Source organism: Palaemon carinicauda, chromosome 4 (assembly GCF_036898095.1).
Source record: "Palaemon carinicauda isolate YSFRI2023 chromosome 4, ASM3689809v2, whole genome shotgun sequence".
Lineage (NCBI taxonomy): Eukaryota > Metazoa > Arthropoda > Malacostraca > Decapoda > Palaemonidae > Palaemon > Palaemon carinicauda.
The window spans coordinates 174,722,993-174,738,268 of record NC_090728.1 but is presented as its reverse complement, the minus strand read 5'-3'; the positions used below and the strand labels follow the sequence as shown (position 1 = coordinate 174,738,268).

General features: G+C 34.4%; 1 protein-coding gene across 2 annotated transcripts in view; it reads left to right on the top strand.

Annotated features, from left to right (window-relative positions):
* LOC137640207 (uncharacterized) overlaps positions 1-15,276 on the top strand; it is a 69,652-nt gene that overhangs the window by 20,747 nt on the left and 33,629 nt on the right. The window contains exon 1 of one of the 2 annotated variants that reach the window (XM_068372752.1): positions 9,101-10,544. The exons of the other annotated variant lie outside the window; for it this stretch is intronic. The gene's annotated coding sequence lies outside the window, so the exon portion shown is untranslated. Of the gene's footprint in view, positions 1-9,100; positions 10,545-15,276 lie in introns of those variants that run through there. 2 annotated transcript variants of the gene reach the window in all.

Genomic DNA, 15,276 nt, shown 5'->3' with positions numbered 1-15,276 from the left:
TCTCTCTCTCTCTCTCTCTCTCTCTCTGCAACATCCGCATCTCATGACTCGAGGTGCGTGACCCAGGTTAATTCATCATGCTCCTTAGGTCGTAAAGGCCAAATCCAGTTCCAATGTATCTTTGTAAACTGCAGAGATGTAAAACAGCCTTTTCCTTTTAGCGTGAATGACTGCTCTTAATGGCAAAGTAACATCACCAAATCAGTTGTAATAGTAAATGGATTTAAGTAGAAAAAGAAAATACAATATTTTGCGTTGAGAGAAGTCAAATTGGTGTCTTTAGGAGTTTGGAAACGAGCATTGGCTCTTGTAATAACTTATTTAGGGACCGTTTCTAATCAAGTTAGTTTTGATGAGGAATACATGCAATTAAAAATGAACACACTCACAAAGAACGCACTCACTCACACACATGCACACACACACATACACACACACACACTCACACACACACATATATATATATATATATATATATATATACATATATATATATATATATATATAAGTATATATAGATATAGATATATGTATGTGAGTCTGTGTGTGTACTGCATATATATATATATATATATATATATATATATATATATATATATATATATATGTATATATATATACATATATATATATATATATATATATATATATATATATATATATTCATAAATATATGTATATATACTCACACACACACACACACATATATATATATATATATATATATATATATATATATATATATATATATATATATATATATATTCTTTATATCATTGAAGGAGTGGCTTCAGAAGAAACTGCTTTTCGGATTTTCAGCAATTATTTTGAACGAAGCCACTATAACTCTATAAACGCTCTTCTCCCATTTAAGACCCACGTCAGTCGACTAATAATAAAAGAATTGAAATAGAAGATGTGTTCGCTTGCTTGTGTGTCTGTTCATTTGAGTTTGTGTGTGCGTTTCTATGAAAACATAGACATAATTTGCCCCTCTAAATGGTGTTTGCTTTTATGAAGCAAAGTAAATCTAGGTAATCATCATTTTTGGATTTGACTGGAAACTTACATGAGACTAATTGATATAAACGATTGAATTCTATATGGTGACGTCATAATGATGCAGGATCTCATGACATCAAATTAGCAGTTAAGAATACATAACAAGGACGAGAGAAATAAATAACCAAATTCGTTCACAGAACAATTACAATATATATCAAAACACCAAATAATACCTATAAATAATATAGGCAAGCAAGGTTTTTTTTTTTTCTTTGTTTTTGCATTAAAGAATACGCAGACTGTCAGTGAAAAATGAATATCCAACAATAAATCAAAAATTCAATTAAGAAAATATAGTTCAACTTTCATCCGCAGTAGAGCAATAAAATCGCTTCACGAAAGATGAACTTTTCATTTCCGTGGTAATCGAACGTGTGGCATCATAAATCACGTATCGACGCTCTGACACGCGATAACCAGCAATTTTCCATCATGATGAATATCTGCGTCTTGTTTTATACATTTCCATTTCTCCTGTACCGACCGTGTTCCATACACGCTCGTGCACTGTAACGGTATTGCAATTTTTGTTTTATCATTCTCTCTTCCGCGCACTGATGGTAGACCAACCTGTTTAAGCTTGCTAGTTCATGTTTTCGTTTGTTTGAATTTTTGTGACGTTCTTGTTCGCAAGTGCTTGTATATAAGCTCATTGTTTGTTAATAGAATTTAGTTGCATTCATCTCGCCTCTCTGTTATCTCCAAATAGCTACCTCGCACACTCCTGTTTCAGATCTTGATACGATTAATATCCATATACCTTTGGTTTTCTATTTGACTCAGATACTTATTGAGAGAGCGTAAAGCCTATGTTAATAGATCAAAATATTAAACTCATTAACCCCCAGCAAAAAGACAAAGCCACGCAAATAGGAGCATTAGCAGAAGATTGCGAATTATTATTGATTTTATCTTTTAATTACGGACTGCAGAGGATAATTATGCCTAAAGAAAAAGGAAGATGTTTTTCTAAGCTAGCAAATGACGGTACATCTTTTTTTTTTTTTTTTTTTTTTTTTTTTTTTTTTCCAGTCGTTTGTTGAGGCGTGAGCGAATAGTGGGTGGTGGGTGGTTTTGTCATCTCTGATTGGATATCTAAACTTATAAGTTTTTAAATATATTATGAAGTGCTATAATATAAAGTAATGAATTTGTTTTCGGCTTACAGCGACGTTTTCTCGCCATTGACAATTTCACTTGTAGTACTCCCTGACTCAGTAGCTATGTTACTTTAAGATTTTACATATACATATATGTATATATATATATATATATATATATATATATATATATATATATATATATATATATATATATATATAGAGAGAGAGAGAGAGAGAGAGAGAGAGAGAGAGAGAGAGAGAGAGAGAGAGAGAGAGAGAGAGAGAGAGTTGAAACACAAAGCAATTGACTAAGCTTGCTGCATCATTCTCTTTCAAATTGCTACCATCCTTTCATTTTTTACCATTTCCTTTGGTCTGTTCTCTCTTCCTTGCCGCAACAGAAAGCAAATCAAGCATCTTCTTTTTTTTTTTTTCTTTTTTTTCAAAGATCGCTCATGAATGGCAAAGGCAAATAGTAAAAGAATGCCAGTGAGGCTGACAATATATTCATTTGATCAGCGTCCAACACCCCTCTCCACCCAAGTTAGGATCAAGGAGGGCCAAGTAATGGCTGCTGATGACTCAGCAGGTAGATCTACAGGCTCCCTAAAACACCTCCATCCTTAGCTCACAAGTTGGTGAAGTTGCAGCGACCAAAGGAACTAACGAGTTTGAGCGGGACTCGAACTCCAGTCTGGCACTCACCAAGGACGTTAAGTGATTTTTAAGAATGAAAGCCTGTTGACTTTAAATATCTCTGGTAGTGAGTACGACTGAAAATTGGCAGTCAGCATTTGTCAATTGGTAATTTAATGAATGAATTCGTGGAGAAAATTATTAGACAGGGTCTTGTCAGACTTTTCAGAAAAGCAATTGTTATATTGGCGCCAAGGATATATTGCATTTCATATTTAGTTATGCATAAAAAACATAATATTTCAATGTCGCAGTTCTAAGAATTACAATGATTGAATGACTAACAATCATGCAAGTTTAATGGATTTGTTCAGTATTACCTAGCCTCCCTTTAGTCTGCTTGACATGCATTCACACATTCCACACACACACACACACACACACACACACACACACACTATATATAACTATATATATATATATATATATATATATATATATATATATATATATATATATGCATTCATGTGTGTAGGTACGTATGTACGTAAAGCCATGAATATATAAGTAACTGTCCTCTTATGTTGATTTTCCTTAGAATCTTGTTATTGAATACTTCTTAATTTTGAGCAACACACACATACACACACATATATATGTATATATATATACATATATATATATACAGTATATATATATATACACACACACACACACACACACACATATATATATATATATATATATATATATATATATATATATATATATATATATATATATATATCTACACGACTCGTTAAATATTTTTAGATAGATATGCACACACATACACGCACGCACACACATTGAGATTCAACCCTTCCCCCTCCCCTAACTACAACACGGTAGTGTACCTCTTGGAGTACATCCTCTCAACAGGGTATGATTACTCCCTCTCCCCCAACTTGTTGATATTACAAGCAATTTATTTTATGCAGATTGGTCTAGATTAAGCCAAGCCTTTGCTGAAACAAGCCCTGTACCTTTCTAAGTGATGGCAGTAGGTAGAAGAGACTCTTTAGCTATGGTAAGCAGCTCTTCTAGGAGAAGGACTCTCCAAAATCAAACTAATGTTCTTTAGTCTTGGGTAGTGCCATAGCCTCTGTACCATGGTCTTCATCTGTCTTGGGTTAGAGTTCTCTTGCTTGAGGGTAAACTCGGGCACACTATTCTATCTACTTCCTCTTCTTGTTTTGATAAAGTTTTTACAGTTTAAATAGGAAATGTTTATTTTAATGTTACTATTCTTTAAAATATTTAATTTTTTCTTGTTTCCTTTCCTCACTGGGCTATTTTCCCTGTTGGGGTCCTTGGGCTTATAGCATCCTGCTTTTCCAACTAGGGTTGTAGTTTAGCACTTAATAATAATAATAATAATAATAATAATAATAATAATAATAATAATAATGTTGTTAAACCTCATGACAGACCTCGTATAGATGTGTTTTCTCTAATCGCATTTCTTTGAATCTTTTTTTTTTTTTTTGATTATCTATAACATTTCGCTATCTTGTTATTCATTTACTAATTTGTTTATTCAACATTCAAAATAGTTAAAAAAAATCGGCTTGCTGCCGATAAAAACTTGGTGTGCCACAGTGCGTGAGACATTGCCTTAATACAAATGCGCTGTCACGCGAATGTACGTCTTAGCATCCTCCTATTAGGAGCTGGCCATACCTTGACGATCCCGGCTAGGGATGACTCCTAGGCATGCAACTACGGGTAAGAATAAAATGGATTGCGATTGGATCATGCAACGATGCAATATTACTCTTGCAATGCTTCCTCCTGACGTGGTACGCCATCGTAATGGATTTCATTTCACGCCAAAGTATAACCCTGTTTTAATGGGGTTAGGATGAAGGCTGACAGCAGGAGGAACTATAAGGATGTTCGGAAGAAATAAAAGAAGAAAGGAAAGGAAGAGTAAGAAATGGAATGAAAGGGAAGTGGATACAATAGTTAAGGTCCATTTGTAGTTTTAGAACCAAATGAATCAGTATAATATTCATGAACGAAGCTATTAAATTTGTGTTATTTTATTTATTTGTGAAATATTTCGTTATTTAACCAAAGGAAACGCCAGATTTTAATTTGTCAGTGACTTTTTGAAACATGTTGAGTAAAAACAGCGTTTGCTAAATTTTGCCAATTTTAAGATGGATTTTTTTCCATTTCTTGAACAAATTGATATCAGATGTAAATTGTATGCCTTCATATTAAAACATGAAGTGCAATTATGCTTATTGTTAAAATATATATATACTTAATTAGAATATTAACGTATAAAAAAAAACATACACAGAACGTAAAACCTCAGATATAAAGATATATATTTTATAAATAACAATTCTTTACATAAGACCATAAAAAGCAGCAAGGCTAAAGAAAGGCATTAAAGGTTTAAAGGCCACTCATGAATGGCAAAGGTAAGGGACAGTGACATTGCCCTAGCAAGCATGACAATGCCTTATAGGCTGACCATATGTCATATGATCAGCGCCCAAGCCCCTTCTCCATCCAAGATAGGACTAAGGAGAGCCAAGCAATGGCTGTTAGTGACTCAGCAGGTAGACCTATGGGCTAACCTAAACGCCCAACCCCCATCCTTAGCTCACAAGGATGGTAAGGTTGTAGACACTAAAGGAACTAACGAGTCTGAGCGGGATTCGAACCCCAGTCTGGCGATTACCAGGCAGAGACGTTACCAACCAGGCCACAACAACTCACAAATTAGCTAAAAATAACAAATGATTTTAAATCAAACGGATAAAAACAGATGAAAGGCATTAGCATAAAAAATTACCTCTTTCAAGAATCTTTAATATCAAAAGGAAGAGAATAACGAAAAGAATAAATTGCAAAGAAACAATTCTTAATCACTGTCTAGTAATTAACACTGATTGGCAACCCCCTCAGCGGACCAGACGCTGAATAAGGATTAAGATAAAATTCAGGTTATTATTAGGACCGATGGATCCGAAATTATTGCTGTAATTAATGTTTACGGAGAGCTTTTGTGAATGAGAAAGAATAAAGCAAAACAAGGGGACCAAGAAACGAATGCAAAATATAAGGGGAAGGAAAAGAAGTGAGGAAGAAATGAAAAGAATGAACCAAAGGGAGATTCGATAGAAAGGATACGCAATAGAAGTGAAGAATGGCTTAAAAGGAGTAAGGAACGAATGGAGATAGAGATGAAGAAATGACAAATGGGACTAAAAGAAAGAGGATTAAATATGGAGAGACGTAAGAAAGGAGGAAAACGGAACTAAGACAATATTTTGAGTAAAAAGACATTGACTCCAGTAATCCACATGCAACAAAACAATCTCATGCCTTCTGAATTACAGTATCGGCATTCACAATCGATTTAGAATGTATCTTGCATTACATCAAAGGGGAAGTTGTCGCGTTTGCTATATATATATATATATATATATATATATATATATATATATATATATATATATATATATATATATATATATATATATATATATATATATATATATAACAGAGACTATGAATTTGGTTTCTGGTTCTTCGACTAAGATTAAAGATTATCTGTACAAGTATATTTTCAATTTTATTCTTATTTCACTTCACAAATATCTGGAATATATTTATGCTTCTGATGTCTTCAGGGAAGTTAAGATAATCGGAGCTGTGTTTAGAAAGGAAATTAAGTAAATGAGTTGGAAGTGTGTGCCATCTCTCAGCAGCCATTGCCTGGCCTTCCTTGATCCTGGCTTTGGTGGAGAGGGGACTTGGGCGCTGATCATATGTATGTATATGGTCAGTCTCTAGGAGAGTCTAGGGCAATGTCACTGTCCCTTGCCTTTGCCATTCGTGAGTGGCCGTTAAACCTTTAAACCTACGGAGCCGTTAAACCTTTAAACCTACGGAGTTACCCGATTACAGATTAACGCAGTAATGTTAAATCACTTCTTCAGATCAGCTTTGGGACCGTTTTTCCTTTGAAAGTCCCACAATTATGATAAAAATAACACATAGATAAGCGTTTAGGGAAAAAAAAACCAATGACTGTGAATTTAAGAAATGACAGGTCTGCACAAAATAGACTTTGTGTCATATATGTTGAAAATTTTACCAAAATTTTCAACCGTACAAAAATACTCCCTGATGAAAAAACAAATAATCATCAACGTATGATTTTATGAAATATATATTTTTTTTTCAAAGTACAGGCAGAATTAAAGTAGTAGTGTTACTATTCTTTGTGTGGCAGCTTAAACGAGTAGTCTGTATATTCTTTATGGCAGTTTAAACGAGTCGTGTGACTATTCTTTGTGTGGCAGTTTAAAATAGTGTGACCATTCTTTGTGTGGCAGTTTAAACGAGTCGTGTGACTATTCTTTGTGTGGCAGTTTAAATGGGCAGTCTGACTATTTTTTGTGGCAGTTTAAACGAGTAGTGTGACTATTCTTTGTATGGCAGTTTAAAATAGTGTGACTATTCTTTGTGAGGCAGTTTAAACGAGCAGTGTGACCATTGTTTCTTTGGCAGTTTAAAATGGTGTGACCATTCATTGTGTGGCAGTCTAAACGAGTCGTGTGACTATTCTTTGTGGCAATTTAAACAAGTAGTTTAACTATTCTTTGTGGAAGTGTAAATGAATCGTGTAACTATTCTTTATGTGGCAGTTCAATATTACTTAACAATTACGATATCTAAACAGGAGAGCAATCACGGTAATTTGACTGTTTATTTGTACGGGAAACTGTGGCTATAAATAAAAGTCCAGCTGAAGACCCTTCTCGCTTGGCTAATAGCTTTTACGAGCCAGAAAGCCCTGGCCTTCATTAACAAAATTGGCGCTAAATTGATCCATGGTTACATCTGGCCGGATTTATGTCAGTGGCGGGAAATGTTAGCGCCTCACTGGATCTAGTTCATCTAATTAACTTCTTGTCTTTCTATCACTTTACTATTTAATATTTATTTTGTTCTATAAACGGAGGTACAATGAACTAGCCCATATGTACTGTAGTTATGTAAACTTGTGGTTTTAAACCTTTGGCTAAGTTTTTTTTCCGGAAGATTGGTTATTGATTATCCGTTATTTACCTCATTATTTATCAATTATTAAATTTCATGATCATGATCTGATTTAATTTATTTTTATTGTTATGTTGTGTAAATCACATACAAGTACATTAAGTTTCATTTCCTTTCTTAGTTCTTACATGATATATATTGAGAACTATATAGTGCCATAGCCTCTGCACTACGGTCTTCCACTGTCTTGCGGTAGAGTTCTCTTGCTTGAGGGTACACTAGGGCCCACTATTCTATCTTAATTCTCTTCCATTTTTTTTTAAGTTTTTATAGTTTATATATGAAAGATCTAGTTTAATGTTGTTATGGTTCTTGAAATAACTTATTTTAATTGTTTAATAATACTCGTGTAGTTTATTTGTTTGCTTGTTTCCTTTCCTCACTGGGCTATTTTTCCCTGTTCGAGCCCTTGGCGTTAGAGCATCCTGCATTTCAAACTGCGTCTGTAGATCAGCTAATAATAATAATAATAATAATAATAATAATAATGGTAGTAGTAGTAGTAGTAGTAGTAGTATTAGTAGTAGTAGTAGTTCTTGGCTGGGTTAACCGGTCAAGATTTAGTCCAAAACACTTGCAAGTATGACCCACTTGATTGTCATGGCCTTTGATGCTTAGACATAAATTACCATGTCAGGATATGATACTTCTGCTTTTCAACGTTATAGTCTAAGACAGTAGTGCTAGAAAATAAAGTTCTTTAGAAAAATGAATAAATTCTTTATCGGGAGAACCGTGATAAACAATTTGAAATGAAAACATCTAGCCAACTTTATGAAACAAAAATCGGCATTTTCAATGAATGATTGTCGTTTCGAATAAGACACGTCCTAGGTCAAACTGTTGAACATAAAGAATAAAAAAAATACTGATAAGTAACTGCTGGTCATCACGAAGATTGTATTTGTTGATGTTTTAATGTAAACAACCAGCGTATGAAAACAAAATGATCACAGAGTTTTGTTAGACTCGTGTCCATCGAAAGAGATAAACACACTCTTAAATAAACTTTGAAATAAATGGTTGATGGCAACTACTGTTCTTAATAACGCGTAATCTTAATCCCCGTAATTTTCATCCACAAGAAAAGAGCCGAAGACAAAGAAAAAAAAAGAAAATAAAGATAGCAAACCATGCAAGGGAAAGGTCGCGCATTCCTGGTGTCAGTAACGAGGGGGACGGGAATGAGGAAATATTCCCTCTAATCTTTTCATGTTTGTAGAACTCGATTATAAACACGCGAGGAGTAGCCACACTGTATATTTTACGTGTCTGGAACCCATGAGGTCAATATATTATTCCGTGAGATGAGTAACCCGCAGGTGTCGGTCTAGCTAAACATTCTGAAAACGCAGGTATAGGTCTACATAAACGTCCTGAAAACGCAGGTCTAGGTCTACCTAAATATTCTGAAAACGTAGTTATAGGTCTAGCTAAACATTCTGAAAACGCAGGTATATGTCTACATAAACGTCCTGAAAACGCAGGTATAGGTCTACCTAAATATTCTGAAAACGCAGTCATAGGTCTAGCTAAGCATTCTGAAACTTAGGTATAGGTGTAGCTAAACATTCTATACATGCAGATATAGGTCTAGCTAAATTTTCTAATAACACAGGTATAGGCCTTCCTAAATATTCTGAAAATGCAGGTATAGGTCTACCTAAATATTCTGAGAATGCAGGTATAGGTCTACCTAAACATTCTGAAACCGCAGGTATAGGTAGGTACCTAAACATTCTGAAAATACAGGTATGCTGTAGGTCTAGCTAAACATTCTGAAAATGCAGGTATAGGTCTACCTAAACATCCTTAAAATGCAGGTATAGGTCTACCTAAACATTCTGAAAACGCAGGTATAGGTCTAGGTAAACATTCTGAAACATAGGTATATGTGTAGCTAAACATTCTAAAAATGCAGGTATAGGTCCAGCTAAATATTCTGAAAACACAGGTATAGGTCTACCTAAATATTCTGAAAATGCAGGTATAGGTCTACCTAAACATTCTGAAACCGCAGGTATAGGTAGCTACTTAAACATTCTGAAAATGCAGGTATGGGTCTAGGTAAACATTCTGAAATGCAGGTATAGGGGTACCTAAACATTCTGAAAATGCAGGTATAGGTCTAGATAAACATTCTGAAATGCAGGTAGAGGTGTACCTAAACATTCTGAAAATGCAAGTATGGGTCTAGCTAAACATTCTGAAAAAGCAAGTACAGGTCTAGCTAAATATTCTGAAACGCAGGAGTAGGATTATCTAAACATTCTGAAAACGCAGGTATAGGTCCAGATTCTGAAAACGCAGATGTAGGTGTAGCTAAACATTCTGAAAATTATACATAATATTGAACAAAATTTTGGTGTGATACCATTCCCTTAAATGATGCCTGGATGAAGTTTCAGGCGCATGCGTAGTCTAAGTGCCAGAGATCAACATTACCATAAGTGTCCTTCACCACCTAACGTAACGTTGGCCCAGACCACCAGCAGATGCCAGCAGCCAGCCAGCCACAGTGCCACTGCCAGTCTGCCAGAACTGATCTAGTGTGATACGGGATACCAGAGTGTTAAGCCACGCGGTTGCTGGATAGAAATCAGTGAGAGAAAGGTAACGTTTTGTCTTTTCCTCTTCTTTTAAATTCAAAAGTGAAATCTACATGATTTATCTACAGTAGTCACTTCTAGTAGGACTGTAAGTGTTGAAGTGCAATAAGATTTCGTGCTTATTTTAATGTAGTTTTTTTTTAAATTAATGTAATTTTGTCAATTTTGTAATTGCCTGTAGTCCCACTTGTCTGATTATTTGTCCTATTTTTTAAACGAATATATCATGTGTATTGTAATGGGAGTATTTTAGTAAATATTTCTTACGGGTGATCAGAAAGAAATGTGATAGATATATAATTTTGAATTTCCTACTTGTATTGAATTCGATATTACAACAAATTTTGTGTTGGGATTTGGGTATTAGTTTCTCTCTTAAACAGTTTTTTTTTTTATTAGCAGAAGTGTGGTTGTCCGTCTATTTAATATTGATTAAATGAATAGTATATGAATCCACAACAGTGTCTTTTATAGTAAATTTTGGCTTTAAAGGTATGCGGTATATATATATATATATATATATATATCAGAGATAAAATATTTCTAAGCGAAGTCGTTTGACAAAGCTTGGGACAGCTTTTTTTAATAGTTTTTATTACATCCATCTGAGCTTTTTTATTTCATATTTCAAATATATACATATAAAAGAAGTAGGGGGAAGAAAGAGAAGACTGTGGTTGACGAACTAAGAAAATTTACCGGAATAGACTGGAATAGAGAGACCATAAACAGACGTGAGTGGAAGGACATGTCTGAGGTCTTTACTCGCAGTGGACTAGTTACAGCTGATGATGATGATGATATATATATATATATATATATATATAGAGAGAGAGAGAGAGAGAGAGAGAGAGAGACTCCTTCCAATTACTTCCATACAAATGACTGACGTTAGATTTTAAAAGCAGAACAAAAAGTTAACTAATTAGTACCATTGAATAAACATGTTTAGATATTTAGTAATTATATAAGAATATACTTTTTATTTTCTTATTAAGCTGTTTCCAAAGACAAGCACGAGTTCAGAGTGGAATTTATAGAGAATACAGATGATCCACTGTAACAAAGTATAAGAAAAGGTTTTGATTGTTCAAAGAAATAATTTCGGTGCTATTATAGTATGCTATCTACCGCCGATTTTGCTATCTACCACCCCTTTATGACTATAGTATGAGACCTACCATCAGTCCCTAAGGATACGGTCTACTTGCTAATCCGCCTCTAATAAGGAGGATCAATACCGACTTGATAACCCAACCTAACCTAACCTAACTCAACCCAACCCAACCTAACTTACAAACTGCTTATAATTATGCACCCATGTCCTAACATAGTCTAACCCAACCTAACCTAACCTACAAACTGTTTATAATTATGCATCCATGTTATCCTTCCAATAAATATTATTAAACTATCATTAAAGTCCAATTAGGATAACATACTGGGGGTAAGTAATCAGTTTGATAATCCTCATCAAACAGGAGGATTAACATTGACGGTAGATAACATGCTTTGAGGTAGATAGCATATCGTAGTAGAAATTCGACGTTAGATAGCATACTATAATAGCACCATAATTTCATTACTCATTCGAACCTTTCTCCTCGCATGCCATTCTTAAGAAGTAAAAGGCTACCCTTTCTTCCTCTCCCTCATCCAATCGCCACAATGGAGCCTTTCGTGGAAAGAGGACACATAAAGTCGATTATTTTGTCGTTCCATTCTTTCTGTTATTGATCTGGGACCTTTTATCTGACGTTTTCTAAGGTGTCAATGCGCCTGGTCTTTTTCTAGAGGGCAGCTTTCAGCAGCCGTTATGTTTTTTGTGTTGAGCAGGCTGACAGAAGGTTCTTTTCGTAGTTTATATATGAATGATTATTTCAATGTTGTTACTAGTCGAAAAATATTTCATTTTAATTGCTCATTACTTTTCTTGTATTTTTTTTCCTTAATTCCTTTCTTCGCTGGGCTATTTTTCCTCTCAGGCTGTGGGTTCGATAATAATAATAATAATAATAATAATAATATCTTTTCTAAATTACATGAACACCTGCCTTGGAGTTTTTCATTCCGTTCTTTTCAATTATATTAGTCCCATGAGTAAAATCGACCAAGAAAAATAATAATCTAAGTGCAAAAGAGGATACACTTATCAAGATAAATAATGATGACTTATTTGAAATATTGATGTTTAAGATGATACAAATACGTAAACATAATCTGTAAAAGGATTTGGATTTTGTACCGTTTGTGTGTGTATAGGTCTACTGTATTGCCGATAGCATCAAAGCTTTCAATCTACCGTTCGAAGATCGGACAGAATAGTTCAGTATTATTATTATTATTATTATTATTATTATTATTATTACATGTTGAGTTACAACAAGGAAAAATGGCCCAGTGAGGTGAAGAAACAAGGAAATAAATAAACTACAAGAGAAATAATGAACACTAATGTTAGGTGCAGTCAGTACTTGGATGGGTGGCCTTCAAGGAAAAAAATTTCATGTGTTATTCACTTAGATAAAAAGTATATAAGAGACAAGAAAATGTTACTAATTATTTCTTTATTTGCTTGAAGCACCTGACATTTCACATTATTCGCACAATCTGTCCGCTCTCCTATCTCAACGTCGAAGATATAAACATCGATATGATATCATCATCTGTTCAAATTTTTTTCTATAAAAACAAACCTTGATGGATTGACAGAATGAAAACGTTTCCGGCGTCATGTCGCTATTTTGTTGTATCAATAGATTTGTATCGCTATTGGCACCAAAGTTAGCTGTGCAAAATGTCTGTGCTTATTAGTCTATCGAAAGTTCAATCTGAACGAATATCCGTTACTTCAATTTTCTATCATTATAAAATTATATTGGTTGCATTATGCAAAATTAGTCGTCGGAACGCTAAACAAGTACAAGAAAACCTTGCCGAGAGAGGGAGCTTCATTAATCTAGTGTCAGGTTGTATTAATTTTCTTATTCAAGTCAAACATTTGTTGTTAATTCACCACATTCCAGAGTTATGTTTTGTCTCGTTTAAACTACTGGTAGGAAAGAACGCCACCCACATATTTCTCGATCTATATTTCAAACCGGTCGAAACTGTACCAAACCGTGAAGTTCAGATTCGCAGGCTTTTGCTTATTCAATCGAAAATTTGAAATTTAATACTTGCAGAATGAAGTTCTATGTATCTTTCAGTATTTCTGAAATGTGTTTCCCAAACAGAACAATTTGCCTGTCCAGAGAGGTACGACTGTTTCCTGTTTTGGAAACATCAGTGCTTGAAATTTTAGTAAAATCATCTACTTTTAGTTCTGATTATCAGGAATGAAATTTGTGTGATAACTTTAGAAGTCAATTGTAGAAAAATAGAATTCTTTTTTAATTTACGGGTACACTCTAACAAGCTTAGGGTCCTAATTAAGTGGCATCAAAGATAAACTATGGATTCCATATAAAATCTTATACCATTAAAACTCTATTGCCAAAAAATACAAGATTTAGCGCAGTGTGGAATACTTTAAGATCCGAAATAACGGTTTCTACGCAGATATCGTGTAAATATTGCAGACCATTCAATTTCGATTTGTTTCCCTCATCATGATAGTATTATAAGCCAATCATGTACCGTTTCTGGTTTGAATCAACACAGCCGCTCAGTATTAGGGCACTATTGTCGTCCATCATATAACGTATCTAGTCGCATTGTAGGACAGCCATGGACTTTTTTTTTTCTTCATCTATATTGCAGTATCGTGGGTCAGCCATGCGCATTTTGTAGCGCAGTATTTTAGTAGTATTGTAGGCCAGTAGTATCCGGTTTTCATTTCAGTATTATGCTAGTATTGTTACAGACCATTTTTGTACAGTAACAATTTCTTGTCCTGTATCGTAGTGACACTATACTCATGTAGCCTACCATTTCTTGCGCAGTATTATAGTGACACTACTCATGTAGCCTACCATTTCTTGCGTAGTATCATAGTAACACTATACTCATGTAGCCTACCATTTCTTGCGCAGTATTATAGTGACACTACTCATGTAGCCTACCATTTCTTGCGTAGTATCATAGTAACACTATACTCATGTAGCCTACCATTTCTTGTGCAGTATTATAGTAACACTATACTCATGTAGCCTACAATTTCTTGCGCAGTATTATAGTGACACTACTCATGTAGCCTACCATATCTTGCGCAGTATCATAGTAACACTATACTCATGTAGCCTACCATTTCTTGCGCAGTATTATAGTGACACTACTCATGTAGCCTACCATTTCTTGCGTAGTATCATAGTAACACTATACTCATGTAGCCTACCATTTCTTGTGCAGTATTATAGTAACACTATACTCATGTAGCCTACAATTTCTTGTGCAGTACCATTGTAACACATGTAGCCTACCATTTCTTGATAGTAGCACTATACTCGTGTAGCCTACCATTTCTTGTGCAGTATTATGGTGATATTCAAACCAACCATGTTTCTTTTTTGGTCATGTATCACAGCAGTATGGTAAATTAGTAACATACTGTTTCTATACCATGGTGTTCTTGCAGTCTAGCCATGCGTTCATTGTATCTTGTTACCATTGCAGACTTCTCATATACAATTTCTGATTTGGTATCATTCTAGTTTTGCTAACCAGTCACGAATTGAGTGGTATGAGGTGTTCTTATCAGGAACTAGTCAAGCACCGTTTCTTGTTAGGTGTCTCTG